Raw genomic sequence first — 27,011 nt, 5'->3', positions numbered from 1 at the left:
TCTCCGCTTCCACTCCAAAGAAAGTTACCTGTTTATTCCTATCATGCATTGGTTTTTGGGGTTTTCTTTGAGTAATGATGATCTCTTTAGTAGTCTGTTGGCGCCCTCTCCTGGAGGAATAGTTTGCTTGCTCTTGGACATTCTAAAAGAGAGGTCATGATAGACATTGAGCTTCTGAGCTCAATTGGGGACAGTCATGGGTGATGAATGTTTGCAACCTGCTGCAAAGCCTCATACCGCAATATAAGGAACGTCAAATACTAAGAAAGGGCGGCCTATGAAAGAATTACTACTTTCAATAAGTACACTTAAACGGCTAATTGGGAATAGAAAAACTGTAAAAAGCCCTCTGAGAAAGCCCCCCTCTAACCTTTGATAGTAAGCTTTTCTGTAGTCTGCCTGTTGATGTATTTTCCGTTTGAACTGTGCACAACATGAAGAGACGGAACACTGGCGGCTTGTCACAATGCCCCCGCTGACATCACAATAGCGCTGCTGCCTAGAAAACAAGCTGCGCAGCAGAAGTTGTTCTTTGGGTGGGAGGGTGGGCTAGTGTAAGGAGGGGGCAAGCTCTTTTTTTCCCGGGTGGTAGGGGGATGACAGGAGAAGGGATGCGGGTGGTGAGAAGGGTACAGAGGGCAGGGTTTGGGGGCTGGGAAGGAAAGGGAAAAGATTAGGGTTTGGGGATGATGAAAGGGCTTTCTACGGGTAAGGATGGCAAAGGGTGGCAGTGACGGAAAGTCAGGCAACCTGTCCTGTCCGTCTTTTTGTATCGTGAATTGGAAAGACTGCAAGGGGGAGGGGAGTTGCTTGCGCCCTAAAGGAGGAGTTATTCAGATTCATTGCAGTGGGGGGCGGCGGCTGCAAAACGCACCATTCTTCTTGTTTTTGCTCTGCAAAGCAGCCTTTTCAAGGGTTGGCTTGGGTGACAAAATGTCTTCTGTAGGCGTGGGTTTGTCTCCCTCTCGCTCTCTCTCCCTAAGATGTGTCCGGCATAGGCCAGGGTGCCACTCGAGGCCCAAACCAATTCTGGTTATCGCTTCTCGGCCTTTTGGCTAAGATCAAGTGTAGTATCTGTTCTTATCAGTTTAATATCTGATACGTCCCCTATCTGGGGACCATATATTAAATGGATTTTTAGAACAGGGAGATGGAAAAAGAGCTTGCTCTGTCCACTCCACGCATTGACCTGGTATTGCAGTACCTCCAGGACCGGTGCACCCCTTCTTAACCCAGTTTCCAAAAGCAGAACTCAATTCACCTGATTCATATTAGCCCGATTTAATGAATTGGAAGAAAGCATACGTCTTCATATGCACCTCAATTTGGCCCATTCACTTTTCACACTTCCTCCTTTTGTTTTTTATCTTTCACACTTTTGACTTTCTTTATTCATCCAAATAGCAAACTCATCACCACTCAACCTGACCAACTCGGCTATGTCCCGTGCTGCAGTTCTCTGTCTTATCTAGATCATTTGCAATTGAATGGAATAGATCCCTTTTGGACAAAGTGGATTCACCTGCTGCTGCAGTGACCACAGGTGTGATAAGATCTAGAATTGGCATCTGGTGCGATCTCTCCGCTTCCACTCCAAAGAAAGTTACCTGTTTATTCCTATCATGCATTGGTTTTTGGGGTTTTCTTTGAGTAATGATGATCTCTTTAGTAGTCTGTTGGCGCCCTCTCCTGGAGGAATAGTTTGCTTGCTCTTGGACATTCTAAAAGAGAGGTCATGATAGACATTGAGCTTCTGAGCTCAATTGGGGACAGTCATGGGTGATGAATGTTTGCAACCTGCTGCAAAGCCTCATACCGCAATATAAGGAACGTCAAATACTAAGAAAGGGCGGCCTATGAAAGAATTACTACTTTCAATAAGTACACTTAAACGGCTAATTGGGAATAGAAAAACTGTAAAAAGCCCTCTGAGAAAGCCCCCCTCTAACCTTTGATAGTAAGCTTTTCTGTAGTCTGCCTGTTGATGTATTTTCCGTTTGAACTGTGCACAACATGAAGAGACGGAACACTGGCGGCTTGTCACAATGCCCCCGCTGACATCACAATAGCGCTGCTGCCTAGAAAACAAGCTGCGCAGCAGAAGTTGTTCTTTGGGTGGGAGGGTGGGCTAGTGTAAGGAGGGGGCAAGCTCTTTTTTTCCCGGGTGGTAGGGGGATGACAGGAGAAGGGATGCGGGTGGTGAGAAGGGTACAGAGGGCAGGGTTTGGGGGCTGGGAAGGAAAGGGAAAAGATTAGGGTTTGGGGATGATGAAAGGGCTTTCTACGGGTAAGGATGGCAAAGGGTGGCAGTGACGGAAAGTCAGGCAACCTGTCCTGTCCGTCTTTTTGTATCGTGAATTGGAAAGACTGCAAGGGGGAGGGGAGTTGCTTGCGCCCTAAAGGAGGAGTTATTCAGATTCATTGCAGTGGGGGGCGGCGGCTGCAAAACGCACCATTCTTCTTGTTTTTGCTCTGCAAAGCAGCCTTTTCAAGGGTTGGCTTGGGTGACAAAATGTCTTCTGTAGGCGTGGGTTTGTCTCCCTCTCGCTCTCTCTCCCTAAGATGTGTCCGGCATAGGCCAGGGTGCCACTCGAGGCCCAAACCAATTCTGGTTATCGCTTCTCGGCCTTTTGGCTAAGATCAAGTGTAGTATCTGTTCTTATCAGTTTAATATCTGATACGTCCCCTATCTGGGGACCATATATTAAATGGATTTTTAGAACAGGGAGATGGAAAAAGAGCTTGCTCTGTCCACTCCACGCATTGACCTGGTATTGCAGTACCTCCAGGACCGGTGCACCCCTTCTTAACCCAGTTTCCAAAAGCAGAACTCAATTCACCTGATTCATATTAGCCCGATTTAATGAATTGGAAGAAAGCATACGTCTTCATATGCACCTCAATTTGGCCCATTCACTTTTCACACTTCCTCCTTTTGTTTTTTATCTTTCACACTTTTGACTTTCTTTATTCATCCAAATAGCAAACTCATCACCACTCAACCTGACCAACTCGGCTATGTCCCGTGCTGCAGTTCTCTGTCTTATCTAGATCATTTGCAATTGAATGGAATAGATCCCTTTTGGACAAAGTGGATTCACCTGCTGCTGCAGTGACCACAGGTGTGATAAGATCTAGAATTGGCATCTGGTGCGATCTCTCCGCTTCCACTCCAAAGAAAGTTACCTGTTTATTCCTATCATGCATTGGTTTTTGGGGTTTTCTTTGAGTAATGATGATCTCTTTAGTAGTCTGTTGGCGCCCTCTCCTGGAGGAATAGTTTGCTTGCTCTTGGACATTCTAAAAGAGAGGTCATGATAGACATTGAGCTTCTGAGCTCAATTGGGGACAGTCATGGGTGATGAATGTTTGCAACCTGCTGCAAAGCCTCATACCGCAATATAAGGAACGTCAAATACTAAGAAAGGGCGGCCTATGAAAGAATTACTACTTTCAATAAGTACACTTAAACGGCTAATTGGGAATAGAAAAACTGTAAAAAGCCCTCTGAGAAAGCCCCCCTCTAACCTTTGATAGTAAGCTTTTCTGTAGTCTGCCTGTTGATGTATTTTCCGTTTGAACTGTGCACAACATGAAGAGACGGAACACTGGCGGCTTGTCACAATGCCCCCGCTGACATCACAATAGCGCTGCTGCCTAGAAAACAAGCTGCGCAGCAGAAGTTGTTCTTTGGGTGGGAGGGTGGGCTAGTGTAAGGAGGGGGCAAGCTCTTTTTTTCCCGGGTGGTAGGGGGATGACAGGAGAAGGGATGCGGGTGGTGAGAAGGGTACAGAGGGCAGGGTTTGGGGGCTGGGAAGGAAAGGGAAAAGATTAGGGTTTGGGGATGATGAAAGGGCTTTCTACGGGTAAGGATGGCAAAGGGTGGCAGTGACGGAAAGTCAGGCAACCTGTCCTGTCCGTCTTTTTGTATCGTGAATTGGAAAGACTGCAAGGGGGAGGGGAGTTGCTTGCGCCCTAAAGGAGGAGTTATTCAGATTCATTGCAGTGGGGGGCGGCGGCTGCAAAACGCACCATTCTTCTTGTTTTTGCTCTGCAAAGCAGCCTTTTCAAGGGTTGGCTTGGGTGACAAAATGTCTTCTGTAGGCGTGGGTTTGTCTCCCTCTCGCTCTCTCTCCCTAAGATGTGTCCGGCATAGGCCAGGGTGCCACTCGAGGCCCAAACCAATTCTGGTTATCGCTTCTCGGCCTTTTGGCTAAGATCAAGTGTAGTATCGCTTCTCGGCCTTTTGGCTAAGATCAAGTGTAGTATCATTCGAAAAGGTGGTTTAAGGCTCCGGCCACCTTAGTACAATGATGCAATGCACACTGGAAGGTTGCGCTTGTTAGTACTTTGGGAGGATAGTATATCCATCTAGAGGAAACCATGGCCCTACCAGGATCGAGGCTATTAGACTGAGTAAGTGTGGGGGTTATGGTGCAATGTGCCCCAGGAATGGACACCCTGGAGGGAGTCTGAACTTGCTAGGTTGGGACCCTGGTAAGCCTCAGACTCTGTCGCACGCCGCGCCTTGCCTATTCATACTTTCCAAGCATATTGCCCTATCCCGGCCTTCTGGCTAAGAAGGGAAATTTTTATAATCCCGGTCGGAGGTCCGGTCAGCTTTGGGCTGAGAAACCAACACCCGGTTGGAGGTCCAGGTCAGCTTTGGCTGAGAAACCAACACCCGGTTGGAGGTCCGGTTAGCCTTGGGCTGAGAAACCAACACCCGGTTGGAGGTCCGGTCAGCCTTGGGCTGAGAAACCAACACCCGGTTGGAGGTCCGGTCAGCCTTGGGCTGAGAAACCAACACCGGTTGACGGTCCGGGCAGTCTCGGCTGCGAAACCAACGACTAGTAGCTCCCTACTCCACTTGGGTAAGATGCCTCGGTGGACGCTGGGAGCAACAACAAGGCTCAACCAGGCTTCGGCTTGGGGGAGCACCGAAGATCCCTGACCCTCGCTGTGGCCTTCTGGCTCGGAGGGACGGGGTTGATTTTTGGGGATCCTCTTCTCACGGAGGGGTCCACACGAATCCTAGCCTTTGCACTGTTTTTGGTGTGACTTCGGTCATGCATTTTTGCGGTGCTTTGGAAAGCTTCATTAAATCAAAATCTGTTCTTATCAGTTTAATATCTGATACGTCCCCTATCTGGGGACCATATATTAAATGGATTTTTAGAACAGGGAGATGGAAAAAGAGCTTGCTCTGTCCACTCCACGCATTGACCTGGTATTGCAGTACCTCCAGGACCGGTGCACCCCTTCTTAACCCAGTTTCCAAAAGCAGAACTCAATTCACCTGATTCATATTAGCCCGATTTAATGAATTGGAAGAAAGCATACGTCTTCATATGCACCTCAATTTGGCCCATTCACTTTTCACACTTCCTCCTTTTGTTTTTTATCTTTCACACTTTTGACTTTCTTTATTCATCCAAATAGCAAACTCATCACCACTCAACCTGACCAACTCGGCTATGTCCCGTGCTGCAGTTCTCTGTCTTATCTAGATCATTTGCAATTGAATGGAATAGATCCCTTTTGGACAAAGTGGATTCACCTGCTGCTGCAGTGACCACAGGTGTGATAAGATCTAGAATTGGCATCTGGTGCGATCTCTCCGCTTCCACTCCAAAGAAAGTTACCTGTTTATTCCTATCATGCATTGGTTTTTGGGGTTTTCTTTGAGTAATGATGATCTCTTTAGTAGTCTGTTGGCGCCCTCTCCTGGAGGAATAGTTTGCTTGCTCTTGGACATTCTAAAAGAGAGGTCATGATAGACATTGAGCTTCTGAGCTCAATTGGGGACAGTCATGGGTGATGAATGTTTGCAACCTGCTGCAAAGCCTCATACCGCAATATAAGGAACGTCAAATACTAAGAAAGGGCGGCCTATGAAAGAATTACTACTTTCAATAAGTACACTTAAACGGCTAATTGGGAATAGAAAAACTGTAAAAAGCCCTCTGAGAAAGCCCCCCTCTAACCTTTGATAGTAAGCTTTTCTGTAGTCTGCCTGTTGATGTATTTTCCGTTTGAACTGTGCACAACATGAAGAGACGGAACACTGGCGGCTTGTCACAATGCCCCCGCTGACATCACAATAGCGCTGCTGCCTAGAAAACAAGCTGCGCAGCAGAAGTTGTTCTTTGGGTGGGAGGGTGGGCTAGTGTAAGGAGGGGGCAAGCTCTTTTTTTCCCGGGTGGTAGGGGAATGACAGGAGAAGGGATGCGGGTGGTGAGAAGGGTACAGAGGGCAGGGTTTGGGGGCTGGGAAGGAAAGGGAAAAGATTAGGGTTTGGGGATGATGAAAGGGCTTTCTACGGGTAAGGATGGCAAAGGGTGGCAGTGACGGAAAGTCAGGCAACCTGTCCTGTCCGTCTTTTTGTATCGTGAATTGGAAAGACTGCAAGGGGGAGGGGAGTTGCTTGCGCCCTAAAGGAGGAGTTATTCAGATTCATTGCAGTGGGGGGCGGCGGCTGCAAAACGCACCATTCTTCTTGTTTTTGCTCTGCAAAGCAGCCTTTTCAAGGGTTGGCTTGGGTGACAAAATGTCTTCTGTAGGCGTGGGTTTGTCTCCCTCTCGCTCTCTCTCCCTAAGATGTGTCCGGCATAGGCCAGGGTGCCACTCGAGGCCCAAACCAATTCTGGTTATCGCTTCTCGGCCTTTTGGCTAAGATCAAGTGTAGTCTCTTCATTGGGTTTGCCTTGGTCTTGGCTGGGAGGGGCCCGGGCTTGCACAACCGCCGGCCTCGGGGATTGTTGCGCCTTTTGGTGCTTACGTCCCCTTATGGCTGGTGGTTCCTGGGCTCGGGAGGCGATCACCTGCGGCACTGCGCTTTTGTGTGGTGGCCGATGACCGTTTTCTGAAATTTGCGGATGAAATCTCATCTGTTCTTATCAGTTTAATATCTGATACGTCCCCTATCTGGGGACCATATATTAAATGGATTTTTAGAACAGGGAGATGGAAAAAGAGCTTGCTCTGTCCACTCCACGCATTGACCTGGTATTGCAGTACCTCCAGGACCGGTGCACCCCTTCTTAACCCAGTTTCCAAAAGCAGAACTCAATTCACCTGATTCATATTAGCCCGATTTAATGAATTGGAAGAAAGCATACGTCTTCATATGCACCTCAATTTGGCCCATTCACTTTTCACACTTCCTCCTTTTGTTTTTTATCTTTCACACTTTTGACTTTCTTTATTCATCCAAATAGCAAACTCATCACCACTCAACCTGACCAACTCGGCTATGTCCCGTGCTGCAGTTCTCTGTCTTATCTAGATCATTTGCAATTGAATGGAATAGATCCCTTTTGGACAAAGTGGATTCACCTGCTGCTGCAGTGACCACAGGTGTGATAAGATCTAGAATTGGCATCTGGTGCGATCTCTCCGCTTCCACTCCAAAGAAAGTTACCTGTTTATTCCTATCATGCATTGGTTTTTGGGGTTTTCTTTGAGTAATGATGATCTCTTTAGTAGTCTGTTGGCGCCCTCTCCTGGAGGAATAGTTTGCTTGCTCTTGGACATTCTAAAAGAGAGGTCATGATAGACATTGAGCTTCTGAGCTCAATTGGGGACAGTCATGGGTGATGAATGTTTGCAACCTGCTGCAAAGCCTCATACCGCAATATAAGGAACGTCAAATACTAAGAAAGGGCGGCCTATGAAAGAATTACTACTTTCAATAAGTACACTTAAACGGCTAATTGGGAATAGAAAAACTGTAAAAAGCCCTCTGAGAAAGCCCCCCTCTAACCTTTGATAGTAAGCTTTTCTGTAGTCTGCCTGTTGATGTATTTTCCGTTTGAACTGTGCACAACATGAAGAGACGGAACACTGGCGGCTTGTCACAATGCCCCCGCTGACATCACAATAGCGCTGCTGCCTAGAAAACAAGCTGCGCAGCAGAAGTTGTTCTTTGGGTGGGAGGGTGGGCTAGTGTAAGGAGGGGGCAAGCTCTTTTTTTCCCGGGTGGTAGGGGGATGACAGGAGAAGGGATGCGGGTGGTGAGAAGGGTACAGAGGGCAGGGTTTGGGGGCTGGGAAGGAAAGGGAAAAGATTAGGGTTTGGGGATGATGAAAGGGCTTTCTACGGGTAAGGATGGCAAAGGGTGGCAGTGACGGAAAGTCAGGCAACCTGTCCTGTCCGTCTTTTTGTATCGTGAATTGGAAAGACTGCAAGGGGGAGGGGAGTTGCTTGCGCCCTAAAGGAGGAGTTATTCAGATTCATTGCAGTGGGGGGCGGCGGCTGCAAAACGCACCATTCTTCTTGTTTTTGCTCTGCAAAGCAGCCTTTTCAAGGGTTGGCTTGGGTGACAAAATGTCTTCTGTAGGCGTGGGTTTGTCTCCCTCTCGCTCTCTCTCCCTAAGATGTGTCCGGCATAGGCCAGGGTGCCACTCGAGGCCCAAACCAATTCTGGTTATCGCTTCTCGGCCTTTTGGCTAAGATCAAGTGTAGTCTCTTCATTGGGTTTGCCTTGGTCTTGGCTGGGAGGGGCCCGGGCTTGCACAACCGCCGGCCTCGGGGATTGTTGCGCCTTTTGGTGCTTACGTCCCCTTATGGCTGGTGGTTCCTGGGCTCGGGAGGCGATCACCTGCGGCACTGCGCTTTTGTGTGGTGGCCGATGACCGTTTTCTGAAATTTGCGGATGAAATCTCATCTGTTCTTATCAGTTTAATATCTGATACGTCCCCTATCTGGGGACCATATATTAAATGGATTTTTAGAACAGGGAGATGGAAAAAGAGCTTGCTCTGTCCACTCCACGCATTGACCTGGTATTGCAGTACCTCCAGGACCGGTGCACCCCTTCTTAACCCAGTTTCCAAAAGCAGAACTCAATTCACCTGATTCATATTAGCCCGATTTAATGAATTGGAAGAAAGCATACGTCTTCATATGCACCTCAATTTGGCCCATTCACTTTTCACACTTCCTCCTTTTGTTTTTTATCTTTCACACTTTTGACTTTCTTTATTCATCCAAATAGCAAACTCATCACCACTCAACCTGACCAACTCGGCTATGTCCCGTGCTGCAGTTCTCTGTCTTATCTAGATCATTTGCAATTGAATGGAATAGATCCCTTTTGGACAAAGTGGATTCACCTGCTGCTGCAGTGACCACAGGTGTGATAAGATCTAGAATTGGCATCTGGTGCGATCTCTCCGCTTCCACTCCAAAGAAAGTTACCTGTTTATTCCTATCATGCATTGGTTTTTGGGGTTTTCTTTGAGTAATGATGATCTCTTTAGTAGTCTGTTGGCGCCCTCTCCTGGAGGAATAGTTTGCTTGCTCTTGGACATTCTAAAAGAGAGGTCATGATAGACATTGAGCTTCTGAGCTCAATTGGGGACAGTCATGGGTGATGAATGTTTGCAACCTGCTGCAAAGCCTCATACCGCAATATAAGGAACGTCAAATACTAAGAAAGGGCGGCCTATGAAAGAATTACTACTTTCAATAAGTACACTTAAACGGCTAATTGGGAATAGAAAAACTGTAAAAAGCCCTCTGAGAAAGCCCCCCTCTAACCTTTGATAGTAAGCTTTTCTGTAGTCTGCCTGTTGATGTATTTTCCGTTTGAACTGTGCACAACATGAAGAGACGGAACACTGGCGGCTTGTCACAATGCCCCCGCTGACATCACAATAGCGCTGCTGCCTAGAAAACAAGCTGCGCAGCAGAAGTTGTTCTTTGGGTGGGAGGGTGGGCTAGTGTAAGGAGGGGGCAAGCTCTTTTTTTCCCGGGTGGTAGGGGGATGACAGGAGAAGGGATGCGGGTGGTGAGAAGGGTACAGAGGGCAGGGTTTGGGGGCTGGGAAGGAAAGGGAAAAGATTAGGGTTTGGGGATGATGAAAGGGCTTTCTACGGGTAAGGATGGCAAAGGGTGGCAGTGACGGAAAGTCAGGCAACCTGTCCTGTCCGTCTTTTTGTATCGTGAATTGGAAAGACTGCAAGGGGGAGGGGAGTTGCTTGCGCCCTAAAGGAGGAGTTATTCAGATTCATTGCAGTGGGGGGCGGCGGCTGCAAAACGCACCATTCTTCTTGTTTTTGCTCTGCAAAGCAGCCTTTTCAAGGGTTGGCTTGGGTGACAAAATGTCTTCTGTAGGCGTGGGTTTGTCTCCCTCTCGCTCTCTCTCCCTAAGATGTGTCCGGCATAGGCCAGGGTGCCACTCGAGGCCCAAACCAATTCTGGTTATCGCTTCTCGGCCTTTTGGCTAAGATCAAGTGTAGTATCTGTTCTTATCAGTTTAATATCTGATACGTCCCCTATCTGGGGACCATATATTAAATGGATTTTTAGAACAGGGAGATGGAAAAAGAGCTTGCTCTGTCCACTCCACGCATTGACCTGGTATTGCAGTACCTCCAGGACCGGTGCACCCCTTCTTAACCCAGTTTCCAAAAGCAGAACTCAATTCACCTGATTCATATTAGCCCGATTTAATGAATTGGAAGAAAGCATACGTCTTCATATGCACCTCAATTTGGCCCATTCACTTTTCACACTTCCTCCTTTTGTTTTTTATCTTTCACACTTTTGACTTTCTTTATTCATCCAAATAGCAAACTCATCACCACTCAACCTGACCAACTCGGCTATGTCCCGTGCTGCAGTTCTCTGTCTTATCTAGATCATTTGCAATTGAATGGAATAGATCCCTTTTGGACAAAGTGGATTCACCTGCTGCTGCAGTGACCACAGGTGTGATAAGATCTAGAATTGGCATCTGGTGCGATCTCTCCGCTTCCACTCCAAAGAAAGTTACCTGTTTATTCCTATCATGCATTGGTTTTTGGGGTTTTCTTTGAGTAATGATGATCTCTTTAGTAGTCTGTTGGCGCCCTCTCCTGGAGGAATAGTTTGCTTGCTCTTGGACATTCTAAAAGAGAGGTCATGATAGACATTGAGCTTCTGAGCTCAATTGGGGACAGTCATGGGTGATGAATGTTTGCAACCTGCTGCAAAGCCTCATACCGCAATATAAGGAACGTCAAATACTAAGAAAGGGCGGCCTATGAAAGAATTACTACTTTCAATAAGTACACTTAAACGGCTAATTGGGAATAGAAAAACTGTAAAAAGCCCTCTGAGAAAGCCCCCCTCTAACCTTTGATAGTAAGCTTTTCTGTAGTCTGCCTGTTGATGTATTTTCCGTTTGAACTGTGCACAACATGAAGAGACGGAACACTGGCGGCTTGTCACAATGCCCCCGCTGACATCACAATAGCGCTGCTGCCTAGAAAACAAGCTGCGCAGCAGAAGTTGTTCTTTGGGTGGGAGGGTGGGCTAGTGTAAGGAGGGGGCAAGCTCTTTTTTTCCCGGGTGGTAGGGGGATGACAGGAGAAGGGATGCGGGTGGTGAGAAGGGTACAGAGGGCAGGGTTTGGGGGCTGGGAAGGAAAGGGAAAAGATTAGGGTTTGGGGATGATGAAAGGGCTTTCTACGGGTAAGGATGGCAAAGGGTGGCAGTGACGGAAAGTCAGGCAACCTGTCCTGTCCGTCTTTTTGTATCGTGAATTGGAAAGACTGCAAGGGGGAGGGGAGTTGCTTGCGCCCTAAAGGAGGAGTTATTCAGATTCATTGCAGTGGGGGGCGGCGGCTGCAAAACGCACCATTCTTCTTGTTTTTGCTCTGCAAAGCAGCCTTTTCAAGGGTTGGCTTGGGTGACAAAATGTCTTCTGTAGGCGTGGGTTTGTCTCCCTCTCGCTCTCTCTCCCTAAGATGTGTCCGGCATAGGCCAGGGTGCCACTCGAGGCCCAAACCAATTCTGGTTATCGCTTCTCGGCCTTTTGGCTAAGATAAAGTGTAGTATCGTTCGAAAAGGTGGTTTAAGGCTCCGGCCACCTTAGTACAATGATGCAATGCACACTGGAAGGTTGCACTTGTTAGTACTTTGGGAGGATAGTATATCCATCTAGAGGAAACCATGGCCCTACCAGGATTGAGGCTATTAGACTGAGTAAGTGTAGGGGTTATGGTGCAATGTGCCCCAGGAATGGACACCCTGGAGGGAGTCTGAACTTGCTAGGTTGGGACCCTGGTAAGCCTCAGACTCTGTCGCACGCCGCGCCTTGCCTATTCATACTTTCCAAGCATATTGCCCTATCCTGGCCTTCTGGCTAAGAAGGGAAATTTTTATAATCCCGGTCGGAGGTCCGGTCAGCTTTGGGCTGAGAAACCAACACCCGGTTGGAGGTCCGGGTCAGCTTTGGCTGAGAAACCAACACCCGGTTGGAGGTCCGGTTAGCCTTGGGCTGAGAAACCAACACCCGGTTGGAGGTCCGGTCAGCCTTGGGCTGAGAAACCAACACCCGGTTGGAGGTCCGGTCAGCCTTGAGCTGAGAAACCAACACCGGTTGACGGTCCGGGCAGTCTCGGCTGCGAAACCAACGACTAGTAGTTCCCTACTCCACTTGGGTAAGATGCCTCGGTGGACGCTGGGAGCAACAACAAGGCTCAACCAGGCTTCGGCTTGGGGGAGCACCGAAGATCCCTGACCCTCGCTGTGGCCTTCTGGCTCGGAGGGACGGGGTTGATTTTTGGGGATCCTCTTCTCACGGAGGGGTCCACACGAATCCTAGCCTTTGCACTGTTTTTGGTGTGACTTCGGTCATGCATTTTTGCGGTGCTTTGGAAAGCTTCATTAAATCAAAAATCTGTTCTTATCAGTTTAATATCTGATACGTCCCCTATCTGGGGACCATGTATTAAATGGATTTTTAGAACAGGGAGATGGAAAAAGAGCTTGCTCTGTCCACTCCACGCATTGACCTGGTATTGCAGTACCTCCAGGACCGGTGCACCCCTTCTTAACCCAGTTTCCAAAAGCAGAACTCAATTCACCTGATTCATATTAGCCCGATTTAATGAATTGGAAGAAAGCATACGTCTTCATATGCACCTCAATTTGGCCCATTCACTTTTCACACTTCCTCCTTTTGTTTTTTATCTTTCACACTTTTGACTTTCTTTATTCATCCAAATAGCAAACTCATCACCACTCAACCTGACCAACTCGGCTATGTCCCGTGCTGCAGTTCTCTGTCTTATCTAGATCATTTGCAATTGAATGGAATAGATCCCTTTTGGACAAAGTGGATTCACCTGCTGCTGCAGTGACCACAGGTGTGATAAGATCTAGAATTGGCATCTGGTGCGATCTCTCCGCTTCCACTCCAAAGAAAGTTACCTGTTTATTCCTATCATGCATTGGTTTTTGGGGTTTTCTTTGAGTAATGATGATCTCTTTAGTAGTCTGTTGGCGCCCTCTCCTGGAGGAATAGTTTGCTTGCTCTTGGACATTCTAAAAGAGAGGTCATGATAGACATTGAGCTTCTGAGCTCAATTGGGGACAGTCATGGGTGATGAATGTTTGCAACCTGCTGCAAAGCCTCATACCGCAATATAAGGAACGTCAAATACTAAGAAAGGGCGGCCTATGAAAGAATTACTACTTTCAATAAGTACACTTAAACGGCTAATTGGGAATAGAAAAACTGTAAAAAGCCCTCTGAGAAAGCCCCCCTCTAACCTTTGATAGTAAGCTTTTCTGTAGTCTGCCTGTTGATGTATTTTCCGTTTGAACTGTGCACAACATGAAGAGACGGAACACTGGCGGCTTGTCACAATGCCCCCGCTGACATCACAATAGCGCTGCTGCCTAGAAAACAAGCTGCGCAGCAGAAGTTGTTCTTTGGGTGGGAGGGTGGGCTAGTGTAAGGAGGGGGCAAGCTCTTTTTTTCCCGGGTGGTAGGGGGATGACAGGAGAAGGGATGCGGGTGGTGAGAAGGGTACAGAGGGCAGGGTTTGGGGGCTGGGAAGGAAAGGGAAAAGATTAGGGTTTGGGGATGATGAAAGGGCTTTCTACGGGTAAGGATGGCAAAGGGTGGCAGTGACGGAAAGTCAGGCAACCTGTCCTGTCCGTCTTTTTGTATCGTGAATTGGAAAGACTGCAAGGGGGAGGGGAGTTGCTTGCGCCCTAAAGGAGGAGTTATTCAGATTCATTGCAGTGGGGGGCGGCGGCTGCAAAACGCACCATTCTTCTTGTTTTTGCTCTGCAAAGCAGCCTTTTCAAGGGTTGGCTTGGGTGACAAAATGTCTTCTGTAGGCGTGGGTTTGTCTCCCTCTCGCTCTCTCTCCCTAAGATGTGTCCGGCATAGGCCAGGGTGCCACTCGAGGCCCAAACCAATTCTGGTTATCGCTTCTCGGCCTTTTGGCTAAGATAAAGTGTAGTATCGTTCGAAAAGGTGGTTTAAGGCTCCGGCCACCTTAGTACAATGATGCAATGCACACTGGAAGGTTGCACTTGTTAGTACTTTGGGAGGATAGTATATCCATCTAGAGGAAACCATGGCCCTACCAGGATTGAGGCTATTAGACTGAGTAAGTGTGGGGGTTATGGTGCAATGTGCCCCAGGAATGGACACCCTGGAGGGAGTCTGAACTTGCTAGGTTGGGACCCTGGTAAGCCTCAGACTCTGTCGCACGCCGCGCCTTGCCTATTCATACTTTCCAAGCATATTGCCCTATCCTGGCCTTCTGGCTAAGAAGGGAAATTTTTATAATCCCGGTCGGAGGTCCGGTCAGCTTTGGGCTGAGAAACCAACACCCGGTTGGAGGTCCGGGTCAGCTTTGGCTGAGAAACCAACACCCGGTTGGAGGTCCGGTTAGCCTTGGGCTGAGAAACCAACACCCGGTTGGAGGTCCGGTCAGCCTTGGGCTGAGAAACCAACACCCGGTTGGAGGTCCGGTCAGCCTTGGGCTGAGAAACCAACACCGGTTGACGGTCCGGGCAGTCTCGGCTGCGAAACCAACGACTAGTAGTTCCCTACTCCACTTGGGTAAGATGCCTCGGTGGACGCTGGGAGCAACAACAAGGCTCAACCAGGCTTCGGCTTGGGGGAGCACCGAAGATCCCTGACCCTCGCTGTGGCCTTCTGGCTCGGAGGGACGGGGTTGATTTTTGGGGATCCTCTTCTCACGGAGGGGTCCACACGAATCCTAGCCTTTGCACTGTTTTTGGTGTGACTTCGGTCATGCATTTTTGCGGTGCTTTGGAAAGCTTCATTAAATCAAAAATCTGTTCTTATCAGTTTAATATCTGATACGTCCCCTATCTGGGGACCATATATTAAATGGATTTTTAGAACAGGGAGATGGAAAAAGAGCTTGCTCTGTCCACTCCACGCATTGACCTGGTATTGCAGTACCTCCAGGACCGGTGCACCCCTTCTTAACCCAGTTTCCAAAAGCAGAACTCAATTCACCTGATTCATATTAGCCCGATTTAATGAATTGGAAGAAAGCATACGTCTTCATATGCACCTCAATTTGGCCCATTCACTTTTCACACTTCCTCCTTTTGTTTTTTATCTTTCACACTTTTGACTTTCTTTATTCATCCAAATAGCAAACTCATCACCACTCAACCTGACCAACTCGGCTATGTCCCGTGCTGCAGTTCTCTGTCTTATCTAGATCATTTGCAATTGAATGGAATAGATCCCTTTTGGACAAAGTGGATTCACCTGCTGCTGCAGTGACCACAGGTGTGATAAGATCTAGAATTGGCATCTGGTGCGATCTCTCCGCTTCCACTCCAAAGAAAGTTACCTGTTTATTCCTATCATGCATTGGTTTTTGGGGTTTTCTTTGAGTAATGATGATCTCTTTAGTAGTCTGTTGGCGCCCTCTCCTGGAGGAATAGTTTGCTTGCTCTTGGACATTCTAAAAGAGAGGTCATGATAGACATTGAGCTTCTGAGCTCAATTGGGGACAGTCATGGGTGATGAATGTTTGCAACCTGCTGCAAAGCCTCATACCGCAATATAAGGAACGTCAAATACTAAGAAAGGGCGGCCTATGAAAGAATTACTACTTTCAATAAGTACACTTAAACGGCTAATTGGGAATAGAAAAACTGTAAAAAGCCCTCTGAGAAAGCCCCCCTCTAACCTTTGATAGTAAGCTTTTCTGTAGTCTGCCTGTTGATGTATTTTCCGTTTGAACTGTGCACAACATGAAGAGACGGAACACTGGCGGCTTGTCACAATGCCCCCGCTGACATCACAATAGCGCTGCTGCCTAGAAAACAAGCTGCGCAGCAGAAGTTGTTCTTTGGGTGGGAGGGTGGGCTAGTGTAAGGAGGGGGCAAGCTCTTTTTTTCCCGGGTGGTAGGGGGATGACAGGAGAAGGGATGCGGGTGGTGAGAAGGGTACAGAGGGCAGGGTTTGGGGGCTGGGAAGGAAAGGGAAAAGATTAGGGTTTGGGGATGATGAAAGGGCTTTCTACGGGTAAGGATGGCAAAGGGTGGCAGTGACGGAAAGTCAGGCAACCTGTCCTGTCCGTCTTTTTGTATCGTGAATTGGAAAGACTGCAAGGGGGAGGGGAGTTGCTTGCGCCCTAAAGGAGGAGTTATTCAGATTCATTGCAGTGGGGGGCGGCGGCTGCAAAACGCACCATTCTTCTTGTTTTTGCTCTGCAAAGCAGCCTTTTCAAGGGTTGGCTTGGGTGACAAAATGTCTTCTGTAGGCGTGGGTTTGTCTCCCTCTCGCTCTCTCTCCCTAAGATGTGTCCGGCATAGGCCAGGGTGCCACTCGAGGCCCAAACCAATTCTGGTTATCGCTTCTCGGCCTTTTGGCTAAGATCAAGTGTAGTACTGGAGGGACTCAAGCCTGATTTGTGGAAGCCAAAGACTATCCACAAACTCATCAGAGCCAAGGACGAAATGGAGAACATTCCAGGACTTCATCACGACACACTGGAGACTGTTTGGACAAACGTGTCATCGGCTGGATTGACCAACGGGCACAAGGACTTGTCATGGATGGCGATACAGGGCGGACTGCCCGTCCGGTCATTCATGCACGCCCGGAACCTGTGCAAAACCCGGTACTGCCCAAGGTGCCCCTTCGTGGAGGAAACATCGCTGCACGCCTTTTGGGACTGCCGTTTTGCACAGCGCCTGTTTGTTGCCCTGGAGGATGACCTGAGGAACTCCGTCCCCAGAGGGAGCCTATCATACCATTCCGTACTTTATGGACTCTTCCCTGGGACTCACACCGTTGGAGCCATCCAGGAGGCTTGGCGCCTTATGAACTGCTTTAAGGACGCTATTTGGGTCGCCAGGAACCGGCTCATCTTGAAGAGGGAGAGGATGTCTATCCAGGATTGCCGCAGGCTGATCCACAGCCTGCTCAGAGACTATTCCATCATGGACAGTCCGGACGACAGCGCCGAGGAGGAGGTTTAAACCTCTTCAATGCCCCCTCCCTCCTTTTCCCGTTATGTGCGTCTTTCAATAAAGCTTCGGGCCTGTGATTTCCCCACCCTATCCCCCTTTTCCCCTACCCCCACCCCCCAATCGCCGGTTCGTCGTTATTTATTGTCTAACTTTTTCTTTCAGCTTGAGTGTTATGGATAGCATAGGAGCGTGATGTATAGTTTAGTGCGTCGTACTCTATGGCTATGTAAGAATGATTGTATATTTCTGTGTGTACGGGGCTGCGGCACTGTACGCGGTTTGTTACCTTTTTGTGAGTAGTGCATGATAATAAAGATGCTGTTAAATCAAAAAATCTGTTCTTATCAGTTTAATATCTGATACGTCCCCTATCTGGGGACCATATATTAAATGGATTTTTAGAACAGGGAGATGGAAAAAGAGCTTGCTCTGTCCACTCCACGCATTGACCTGGTATTGCAGTACCTCCAGGACCGGTGCACCCCTTCTTAACCCAGTTTCCAAAAGCAGAACTCAATTCACCTGATTCATATTAGCCCGATTTAATGAATTGGAAGAAAGCATACGTCTTCATATGCACCTCAATTTGGCCCATTCACTTTTCACACTTCCTCCTTTTGTTTTTTATCTTTCACACTTTTGACTTTCTTTATTCATCCAAATAGCAAACTCATCACCACTCAACCTGACCAACTCGGCTATGTCCCGTGCTGCAGTTCTCTGTCTTATCTAGATCATTTGCAATTGAATGGAATAGATCCCTTTTGGACAAAGTGGATTCACCTGCTGCTGCAGTGACCACAGGTGTGATAAGATCTAGAATTGGCATCTGGTGCGATCTCTCCGCTTCCACTCCAAAGAAAGTTACCTGTTTATTCCTATCATGCATTGGTTTTTGGGGTTTTCTTTGAGTAATGATGATCTCTTTAGTAGTCTGTTGGCGCCCTCTCCTGGAGGAATAGTTTGCTTGCTCTTGGACATTCTAAAAGAGAGGTCATGATAGACATTGAGCTTCTGAGCTCAATTGGGGACAGTCATGGGTGATGAATGTTTGCAACCTGCTGCAAAGCCTCATACCGCAATATAAGGAACGTCAAATACTAAGAAAGGGCGGCCTATGAAAGAATTACTACTTTCAATAAGTACACTTAAACGGCTAATTGGGAATAGAAAAACTGTAAAAAGCCCTCTGAGAAAGCCCCCCTCTAACCTTTGATAGTAAGCTTTTCTGTAGTCTGCCTGTTGATGTATTTTCCGTTTGAACTGTGCACAACATGAAGAGACGGAACACTGGCGGCTTGTCACAATGCCCCCGCTGACATCACAATAGCGCTGCTGCCTAGAAAACAAGCTGCGCAGCAGAAGTTGTTCTTTGGGTGGGAGGGTGGGCTAGTGTAAGGAGGGGGCAAGCTCTTTTTTTCCCGGGTGGTAGGGGGATGACAGGAGAAGGGATGCGGGTGGTGAGAAGGGTACAGAGGGCAGGGTTTGGGGGCTGGGAAGGAAAGGGAAAAGATTAGGGTTTGGGGATGATGAAAGGGCTTTCTACGGGTAAGGATGGCAAAGGGTGGCAGTGACGGAAAGTCAGGCAACCTGTCCTGTCCGTCTTTTTGTATCGTGAATTGGAAAGACTGCAAGAGGGAGGGGAGTTGCTTGCGCCCTAAAGGAGGAGTTATTCAGATTCATTGCAGTGGGGGGCGGCGGCTGCAAAACGCACCATTCTTCTTGTTTTTGCTCTGCAAATCAGCCTTTTCAAGGGTTGGCTTGGGTGACAAAATGTCTTCTGTAGGCGTGGGTTTGTCTCCCTCTCGCTCTCTCTCCCTAAGATGTGTCCGGCATAGGCCAGGGTGCCACTCGAGGCCCAAACCAATTCTGGTTATCGCTTCTCGGCCTTTTGGCTAAGATCAAGTGTAGTATCTGTTCTTATCAGAACAAACTGAGCTAGCTACACTTGACGAGATACGATCAGGGAGACGAGCTCCGAAGCCCAGCCGAGACCGGAAGAGGGAGATCGGACGGAAGAAGAGCTTGGCAGAAAGAAGCAAGAAGACGAAGGCTCGGAGAAGACTTGGGGAGACCAGAGGAACTTCGAGGAGGAACACAGCGGGAGAAGACACCCGGAGAAGAATCCAAGATCCAGCTCCGGGAACTCAAGCAGGAACCAGCCATGGCAAGCAAGCCAGAGAAGGCAGCCAAGAAGGCTCAGGACCCAGGGACCTCCAGGAAGGCTCATCCAGAGGCTTCTTCGGCCCAAGAGGCCCCTACCTCCGACGCCAGCCAGCCGGAGGGAGCCCGGACGCCGCCTGAAAAGGCTCCAACCCTGGAGCCTTGGATGCGGCAGACGGTCGCCCTGAAGCTAAAGGCGGTGGATGGTAGGTTGCCGGACATGTCCAGCGACGTGTTCTGCAAGAAGATGATTCTGGATCAGGGCTTCTCCAGGGCGGAAACCCTGAGTGTCCAGACCTTCATGACTGGCATTTTTCTGGTAACCTTTGCCACGGTGAATGCCTGCAGGAGATACTGGGAGGCGATGAACGCAGCGATGCCGGACTCCCCTTTTCATTCTTTTTTAGGATCCTGTCCTATACAGAGGGATGAGAAGAGGATCACGGTCTCCATGCGGAACCCGCACACCCCAGGAAGAGACATCTCCACGTTCCTGGGACGTCTCTGCACAGTGGTGAGGGAGCCATCCCACATCCTTAACGGCAACGGATTCTGGACGGGTAAGTGGTCAGTAACCGTTCGACTCTACAGGGAACCAGCATCCGAGGATGGTCTCCAGCACCTGCCCCCGACATTCTCTCTGGGAAACTCCTTTGGTCTCATCTACTACCCGGACATGCCACACAACTGCAGGAAATGTGGCGGGAAAGGGCATTCGATGAAGACCTGCAAGGAGGACGCCTGCAGGGTTTGCCGGGTGACGGGACACAGCTCCAAGGACTGCCCAAAGAAGAAGACTTGCAACCTATGTGGACAGGCGGACCACCTTTACAAGGACTGCCCACAGCGGGAGAAATCCTGGGCAAGGGTTGCCGCGGTGACCCAGTATCGGGTAGTCACAGCTTCGTCGACCAAGGCAGCTACGACCAAGGCCACAGAGGCCAAGGACAAGGCGGCCAAGAACCCGGCGACCGTGGCTCCAGCCGATGCCCCAGCAGCCACGGAGTCCAGGAAAAAGGGTAAGAAAACTGTTGCCCCCTCCCTGGTCCCCCCCCCTGTCACCCCTGTCCAAACCCCTCCCCCCCCGGCCAACCCTACTGAGGATTCCACTACCTCCACCTCATTTCCCTACTCCTCAGTTGGTCTCCTCACCCCCCCCCCAAAGCCCACTCTCCCTCCCCAGACCATGAGAGCAGAGGACCTCAGCACTCTTGCACTTTTCACCGAGGAGGATTTTCCAGCTCTTGTCTCCTCAGGTACAGGCCAAAGGAAAAGGAAGGTGGAAGATAGTCCTGTCGCAGAACCTTCCAAGCTGTTCATTGTGGATCCCAATCCACCCCAGGAAGAGGAGGATGGCCTCCTCCCAGAACCGGACGTGTTGGAGCAGATGGTGGAGTCCCTTGTGGCCGAAGAAGAAATGGAGGAGTCGGAAGCCACTGAGGCACCATCCCTGCTCGATCAGCTAGAAGAAGAGGGTCTGCTGGAGATACCCTTACCAGCAGGTGCCAAAGAGGAAGAACCGCCCGACCGGAGTGGTAACTAAGGCACACCGCCTGCGCTAACTTTCTCTTTCCTCCAATGACTGCTAACATTAACACCTTTTCCATTAATGTTAGGAGCATCAGAGACAAGTTCCGACGTCAGACAATTTTTGCGTTCCTTAACACTCAGTCTAGTGATGTATTTTTCCTGCAGGAATGCTCCCTTCCCTCCTCTAGGTCCTTCAACCATCTGGCCAGGGAGTGGACCCATGGCCCATCCTACTGGTCCGGCGGAGGCGACTGTAGGTCCGCGGGGGTCGCCGTGCTGATCAGGGGAAGCGCCTTCACATTGGACTCTGTTCAGGAAATCGTCTGCGGCAGGTTACTGCTCGTGGATGGCACCTGGGTGGGAGAACCTGTCAGGTTCATCAATGTGTACGCTTCTCCTGTGAAGAGCGATCGACTGGAGCTCCTCCAAGCCCTGCGCCCTCAGCTCGCTACCGCCAGGACGGTAGTGATGGCCGGGGATTTCAACTGCCCGATTGAGGAGGATGGACGCAGTTCTGGAACGGCTGCCAAGTTGGACGTCACATCCAAACTGCTCATTGAGATGGTGACCGAAGCCTCTCTTGTGGACGTTGTTGGCTCCATCGGACACGGATCCGTGAACTATTCATGGTGCCGATCCGATGGCTCGCTGCGTTCCAGGATTGACTTTGTGTTTACCTCTCGGGCGGTTGGGCGGAGTGGGCACTCGATGGTCCCCTGCTTCTTCTCTGACCACAGAGCCATTCACTTTCAAGGTGTGCTGGGCCATGGCTTCCCCATTGGCCCGGGCTCCTGGAAGCTGAACTGCTCTCTGCTGGAAAAGGGTGAGATTCTGGAGGAGCTTAGAGCTGCCTACTCCACGTGGCGGGCCTACAAGGCGGGCTTCCAGTCTGTTTCTGACTGGTGGGAATACGTTAAACTCGAGTTCCGTTTCTTCTTTCAGGCAAAGAGTCAACAACAGGCGGGTCTGAAGAGGAGGGACTTCAGGAGACTCCAGCGTGAGCTGCGTTCCCTGCAGGACCTTCTTCGATGCGGCTGGGACGTGAGAGAGGAGCTGGAGGAGACTAAGAGGAGCCTGAAAAGGCACTTCGAGGAGGAGTCCGAGCGAATTGTCTTCCGTTCCAAAGTGGAGAACCTGGAGAAGGGTGAGAAATGTAACTCGTTCTTTTTCAGGAAACTCCACGCCGGTCACACGCCCATGAATGAACTACGAGACGAGAGTGGCAGCATGCGACGCGGGAAAGAGAACGTGATGAAGGTCGTCAGCGACTTCTACAGCGAACTCTACGCCCGCAAGACTACTGACCCCGAGGCCGCCGATAAGTTCCTGTCAGGTATCACTAACCATCTTGACCCTGCAGACGCGGCGGCCATGGATGTTCCTCTGACGGTGGACGAGCTGCTCTCGGCCGCCAAATCCTTTAGTTCTGGCAGGACACCGGGCAGTGACGGCCTCCCAGCAGAGCTCTATGTAGCGCTGGGAGACCTAATCTGTCCGGACCTGTTAGGGCTGTATGAGGAGATGGTGGTGGAGGGCAGAATGCCTCCATCTCTGAGGGAAGGAATGGTCACGATCCTGTACAAGCGTAAAGGAGAGAGGTGCGACCTGAAGAATTGGCGTCCCATCACCCTTCTGAACGTCGACTACAAGATCCTGGCCAAGACGATGGCAACGAGATTGAAAACTGTTATCGGACGGATCATCCACCCGGATCAGACCTGCGGCATCCCCGGACGTCGCATCGCAGACAGCCTGGCTCTCATGCGGGACACGGTCGAGTACATCAAAGCCCGCCGGGTGCACGCAGCCCTGATCTCGTTGGATCAGGAAAAGGCCTTCGACCGTGTTTCCCATGAGTTCCTGGGCAAAGCTCTGCACAGGTTAGGTTTGGGTAACATGTTTTGCTTGTATGTCCAACTAATGTATTTTGATATTCACAGCTCGGTGTTGGTAAACGGCTGGAAGACTGACCCCTTCCCGGTCCTCTCAGGGGTCAGACAAGGCTGTCCTCTGTCACCTCTTCTTTTTGTTTGTGTTATAGAACTCTTTGCAGAGGCTATCCGGCGGAATGGAGAGATCAGAGGGATCACCGCACCAGGACCAGAACGCTTCGAGGTCAAGTGCTCGCTCTACATGGACGACGTGACCGTCTTCTGCGCGGACCGGCGCTCAGTCGACACCCTCGTCCAGACCTGTGAGACCTTCGGACGGGCTTCGGGAGCCAAAGTCAACTGCGGGAAGTCGGAAGCCATGCTCTTCGGGGACTGGCAGCCGGCCTCTTCCGCCCCCTTCCCTTTCAGCATCCAGCCGGATTTCATCAAGGTTCTTGGAGTCTGGTTCGGGAAGGAAGGAGCAGCCCTCAAGTCCTGGGAGGAACGCTTGACCAAGATCACCCAACGGATCGGTCTGTGGAGCCTCAGACGCCTCACCTGTGAGGGCAAAGCACTGGTCCTGCGTAACGAGGTACTGCCCGTGCTGCAGTACACGGCCCAGGCCTGGCCCCCCCTTGCCACCGTGTGCAGGGCCATTACCAGGACGGTGTTTCGTTTTGTCTGGGGATCCAAGATGGACAGAGTAAAGCGGAGCATCATGTACAAGGATCCTCGCAAGGGTGGGAAGGGCGTACCCGATATCCCCACCCTCCTGCGATCCTCCTTCGTATGTGACTGCGTTCGCCGAACTCTGCGAGTCAAGAGAGGTTCCGCGGGTGGGTCCATGTCTCGCTTCTTCCTGCTCCCCCTTTGGAGACGGTTAGGCTGGGACAAGTGGGACAGCTCCTTCCCCTACAACTGGACGGCGCCATGGTTCTACGGAGACGTGGTTCGGTTTGTGAGGGAACACCAACTGGAGGGACTCAAGCCTGATTTGTGGAAGCCAAAGACTATCCACAAACTCATCAGAGCCAAGGACGAAATGGAGAACATTCCAGGACTTCATCACGACACACTGGAGACTGTTTGGACAAACGTGTCATCGGCTGGATTGACCAACGGGCACAAGGACTTGTCATGGATGGCGATACAGGGCGGACTGCCCGTCCGGTCATTCATGCACGCCCGGAACCTGTGCAAAACCCGGTACTGCCCAAGGTGCCCCTTCGTGGAGGAAACATCGCTGCACACCTTTTGGGACTGCCGTTTCGCACAGCGCCTGTTGGTTGCCCTGGAGGATGACCTGAGGAACTCCGTCCCCAGAGGGAGCCTATCGTACCATTCCGTACTTTATGGACTCTTCCCTGGGACTCACACCGTTGGAGCCATCCAGGAGGCTTGGCGCCTTATGAACTGCTTTAAGGACGCTATTTGGGTCGCCAGGAACCGGCTCATCTTGAAGAGGGAGAGGATGTCTATCCAGGATTGCCGCAGGCTGATCCACAGCCTGCTCAGAGACTATTCCATCATGGACAGTCCGGACGACAGCGCCGAGGAGGAGGTTTAGACCTCTTCCATGCCCCCTCCCTCCTTTTCCCGTTATGTGCGTCTTTCAATAAAGCTTCGGGCCTGTGATTTCCCCACCCTATCCCCCTTTTCCCCTACCCCCATCCCCCAATCGCCGGTTCGTCGTTATTTATTGTCTAACTTTTTCTTTCAGCTTGAGTGTTATGGATAAGCATAGGAGCGTGATGTATAGTTTAGTGCGTCGTACTCTATGGCTATGTAAGAAGGATTGTATATTTCTGTGTGTACGGGGCTGCGGCACTGTACACGGTTTGTTACCTTTTTGTGAGTAGTGCATGATAATAAAGATGCTGTTAAATCAAAAAATCTGTTCTTATCAGTTTAATATCTGATACGTCCCCTATCTGGGGACCATATATTAAATGGATTTTTAGAACAGGGAGATGGAAAAAGAGCTTGCTCTGTCCACTCCACGCATTGACCTGGTATTGCAGTACCTCCAGGACCGGTGCACCCCTTCTTAACCCAGTTTCCAAAAGCAGAACTCAATTCACCTGATTCATATTAGCCCGATTTAATGAATTGGAAGAAAGCATACGTCTTCATATGCACCTCAATTTGGCCCATTCACTTTTCACACTTCCTCCTTTTGTTTTTTATCTTTCACACTTTTGACTTTCTTTATTCATCCAAATAGCAAACTCATCACCACTCAACCTGACCAACTCGGCTATGTCCCGTGCTGCAGTTCTCTGTCTTATCTAGATCATTTGCAATTGAATGGAATAGATCCCTTTTGGACAAAGTGGATTCACCTGCTGCTGCAGTGACCACAGGTGTGATAAGATCTAGAATTGGCATCTGGTGCGATCTCTCCGCTTCCACTCCAAAGAAAGTTACCTGTTTATTCCTATCATGCATTGGTTTTTGGGGTTTTCTTTGAGTAATGATGATCTCTTTAGTAGTCTGTTGGCGCCCTCTCCTGGAGGAATAGTTTGCTTGCTCTTGGACATTCTAAAAGAGAGGTCATGATAGACATTGAGCTTCTGAGCTCAATTGGGGACAGTCATGGGTGATGAATGTTTGCAACCTGCTGCAAAGCCTCATACCGCAATATAAGGAACGTCAAATACTAAGAAAGGGCGGCCTATGAAAGAATTACTACTTTCAATAAGTACACTTAAACGGCTAATTGGGAATAGAAAAACTGTAAAAAGCCCTCTGAGAAAGCCCCCCTCTAACCTTTGATAGTAAGCTTTTCTGTAGTCTGCCTGTTGATGTATTTTCCGTTTGAACTGTGCACAACATGAAGAGACGGAACACTGGCGGCTTGTCACAATGCCCCCGCTGACATCACAATAGCGCTGCTGCCTAGAAAACAAGCTGCGCAGCAGAAGTTGTTCTTTGGGTGGGAGGGTGGGCTAGTGTAAGGAGGGGGCAAGCTCTTTTTTTCCCGGGTGGTAGGGGGATGACAGGAGAAGGGATGCGGGTGGTGAGAAGGGTACAGAGGGCAGGGTTTGGGGGCTGGGAAGGAAAGGGAAAAGATTAGGGTTTGGGGATGATGAAAGGGCTTTCTACGGGTAAGGATGGCAAAGGGTGGCAGTGACGGAAAGTCAGGCAACCTGTCCTGTCCGTCTTTTTGTATCGTGAATTGGAAAGACTGCAAGGGGGAGGGGAGTTGCTTGCGCCCTAAAGGAGGAGTTATTCAGATTCATTGCAGTGGGGGGCGGCGGCTGCAAAACGCACCATTCTTCTTGTTTTTGCTCTGCAAAGCAGCCTTTTCAAGGGTTGGCTTGGGTGACAAAATGTCTTCTGTAGGCGTGGGTTTGTCTCCCTCTCGCTCTCTCTCCCTAAGATGTGTCCGGCATAGGCCAGGGTGCCACTCGAGGCCCAAACCAATTCTGGTTATCGCTTCTCGGCCTTTTGGCTAAGATCAAGTGTAGTATCGCTTCTCGGCCTTTTGGCTAAGATCAAGTGTAGTATCGTTCGAAAAGGTGGTTTAAGGCTCCGGCCACCTTAGTACAATGATGCAATGCACACTGGAAGGTTGCGCTTGTTAGTACTTTGGGAGGATAGTATATCCATCTAGAGGAAACCATGGCCCTACCAGGATCGAGGCTATTAGACTGAGTAAGTGTGGGGGTTATGGTGCAATGTGCCCCAGGAATGGACACCCTGGAGGGAGTCTGAACTTGCTAGGTTGGGACCCTGGTAAGCCTCAGACTCTGTCGCACGCCGCGCCTTGCCTATTCATACTTTCCAAGCATATTGCCCTATCCCGGCCTTCTGGCTAAGAAGGGAAATTTTTATAATCCCGGTCGGAGGTCCGGTCAGCTTTGGGCTGAGAAACCAACACCCGGTTGGAGGTCCGGGTCAGCTTTGGCTGAGAAACCAACACCCGGTTGGAGGTCCGGTTAGCCTTGGGCTGAGAAACCAACACCCGGTTGGAGGTCCGGTCAGCCTTGGGCTGAGAAACCAACACCCGGTTGGAGGTCCGGTCAGCCTTGGGCTGAGAAACCAACACCGGTTGACGGTCCGGGCAGTCTCGGCTGCGAAACCAACGACTAGTAGCTCCCTACTCCACTTGGGTAAGATGCCTCGGTGGACGCTGGGAGCAACAACAAGGCTCAACCAGGCTTCGGCTTGGGGGAGCACCGAAGATCC

General features: G+C 49.9%; 8 non-coding genes and 5 pseudogenes across 8 annotated transcripts; all 13 read left to right on the top strand.

Annotated features, from left to right (window-relative positions):
* Positions 1-1,035: 1,035 nt before the first annotated feature.
* On the top strand, positions 1,036-1,226 carry LOC142259458 (U2 spliceosomal RNA). Its single transcript, XR_012727947.1, has one exon. It is a non-coding gene; the product is annotated as a U2 spliceosomal RNA (small nuclear RNA).
* Positions 1,227-2,614: 1,388 nt separating this feature from the next.
* Positions 2,615-2,805, top strand: LOC142259762 (U2 spliceosomal RNA). The gene has a single exon (XR_012728143.1). It is a non-coding gene; the product is annotated as a U2 spliceosomal RNA (small nuclear RNA).
* Positions 2,806-4,193: 1,388 nt separating this feature from the next.
* Positions 4,194-4,351, top strand: LOC142259697 (U2 spliceosomal RNA; annotated as a pseudogene).
* A 718-nt stretch (positions 4,352-5,069) lies between these two features.
* Positions 5,070-5,264, top strand: LOC142259589 (U2 spliceosomal RNA). Its single transcript, XR_012728049.1, has one exon. It is a non-coding gene; the product is annotated as a U2 spliceosomal RNA (small nuclear RNA).
* Positions 5,265-6,857: 1,593 nt separating this feature from the next.
* Positions 6,858-7,042, top strand: LOC142259640 (U2 spliceosomal RNA). The gene has a single exon (XR_012728093.1). It is a non-coding gene; the product is annotated as a U2 spliceosomal RNA (small nuclear RNA).
* Positions 7,043-8,635: 1,593 nt separating this feature from the next.
* Positions 8,636-8,820, top strand: LOC142259639 (U2 spliceosomal RNA). Its single transcript, XR_012728092.1, has one exon. It is a non-coding gene; the product is annotated as a U2 spliceosomal RNA (small nuclear RNA).
* A 1,388-nt stretch (positions 8,821-10,208) lies between these two features.
* LOC142259761 (U2 spliceosomal RNA) lies at positions 10,209-10,399 on the top strand. Its single transcript, XR_012728142.1, has one exon. It is a non-coding gene; the product is annotated as a U2 spliceosomal RNA (small nuclear RNA).
* Positions 10,400-12,626: 2,227 nt separating this feature from the next.
* LOC142259631 (U2 spliceosomal RNA) lies at positions 12,627-12,822 on the top strand. Its single transcript, XR_012728086.1, has one exon. It is a non-coding gene; the product is annotated as a U2 spliceosomal RNA (small nuclear RNA).
* A 2,227-nt stretch (positions 12,823-15,049) lies between these two features.
* Positions 15,050-15,245, top strand: LOC142259613 (U2 spliceosomal RNA). Its single transcript, XR_012728070.1, has one exon. It is a non-coding gene; the product is annotated as a U2 spliceosomal RNA (small nuclear RNA).
* Positions 15,246-17,538: 2,293 nt separating this feature from the next.
* On the top strand, positions 17,539-17,743 carry LOC142259541 (U2 spliceosomal RNA; annotated as a pseudogene).
* A 1,388-nt stretch (positions 17,744-19,131) lies between these two features.
* LOC142259686 (U2 spliceosomal RNA) lies at positions 19,132-19,221 on the top strand (annotated as a pseudogene).
* Positions 19,222-24,661: 5,440 nt separating this feature from the next.
* LOC142259539 (U2 spliceosomal RNA) lies at positions 24,662-24,866 on the top strand (annotated as a pseudogene).
* Positions 24,867-26,254: 1,388 nt separating this feature from the next.
* Positions 26,255-26,412, top strand: LOC142259693 (U2 spliceosomal RNA; annotated as a pseudogene).
* Positions 26,413-27,011: the final 599 nt, after the last annotated feature.

The sequence above is a fragment of the Anomaloglossus baeobatrachus genome, assembly GCF_048569485.1.
Source record: "Anomaloglossus baeobatrachus isolate aAnoBae1 chromosome 9 unlocalized genomic scaffold, aAnoBae1.hap1 SUPER_9_unloc_2, whole genome shotgun sequence".
NCBI classification, from domain to species: Eukaryota; Metazoa; Chordata; class Amphibia; order Anura; family Aromobatidae; genus Anomaloglossus; species Anomaloglossus baeobatrachus.
Note: the sequence above shows the minus strand (reverse complement) of the source record. Positions and strands in the feature narration are given on the sequence as shown.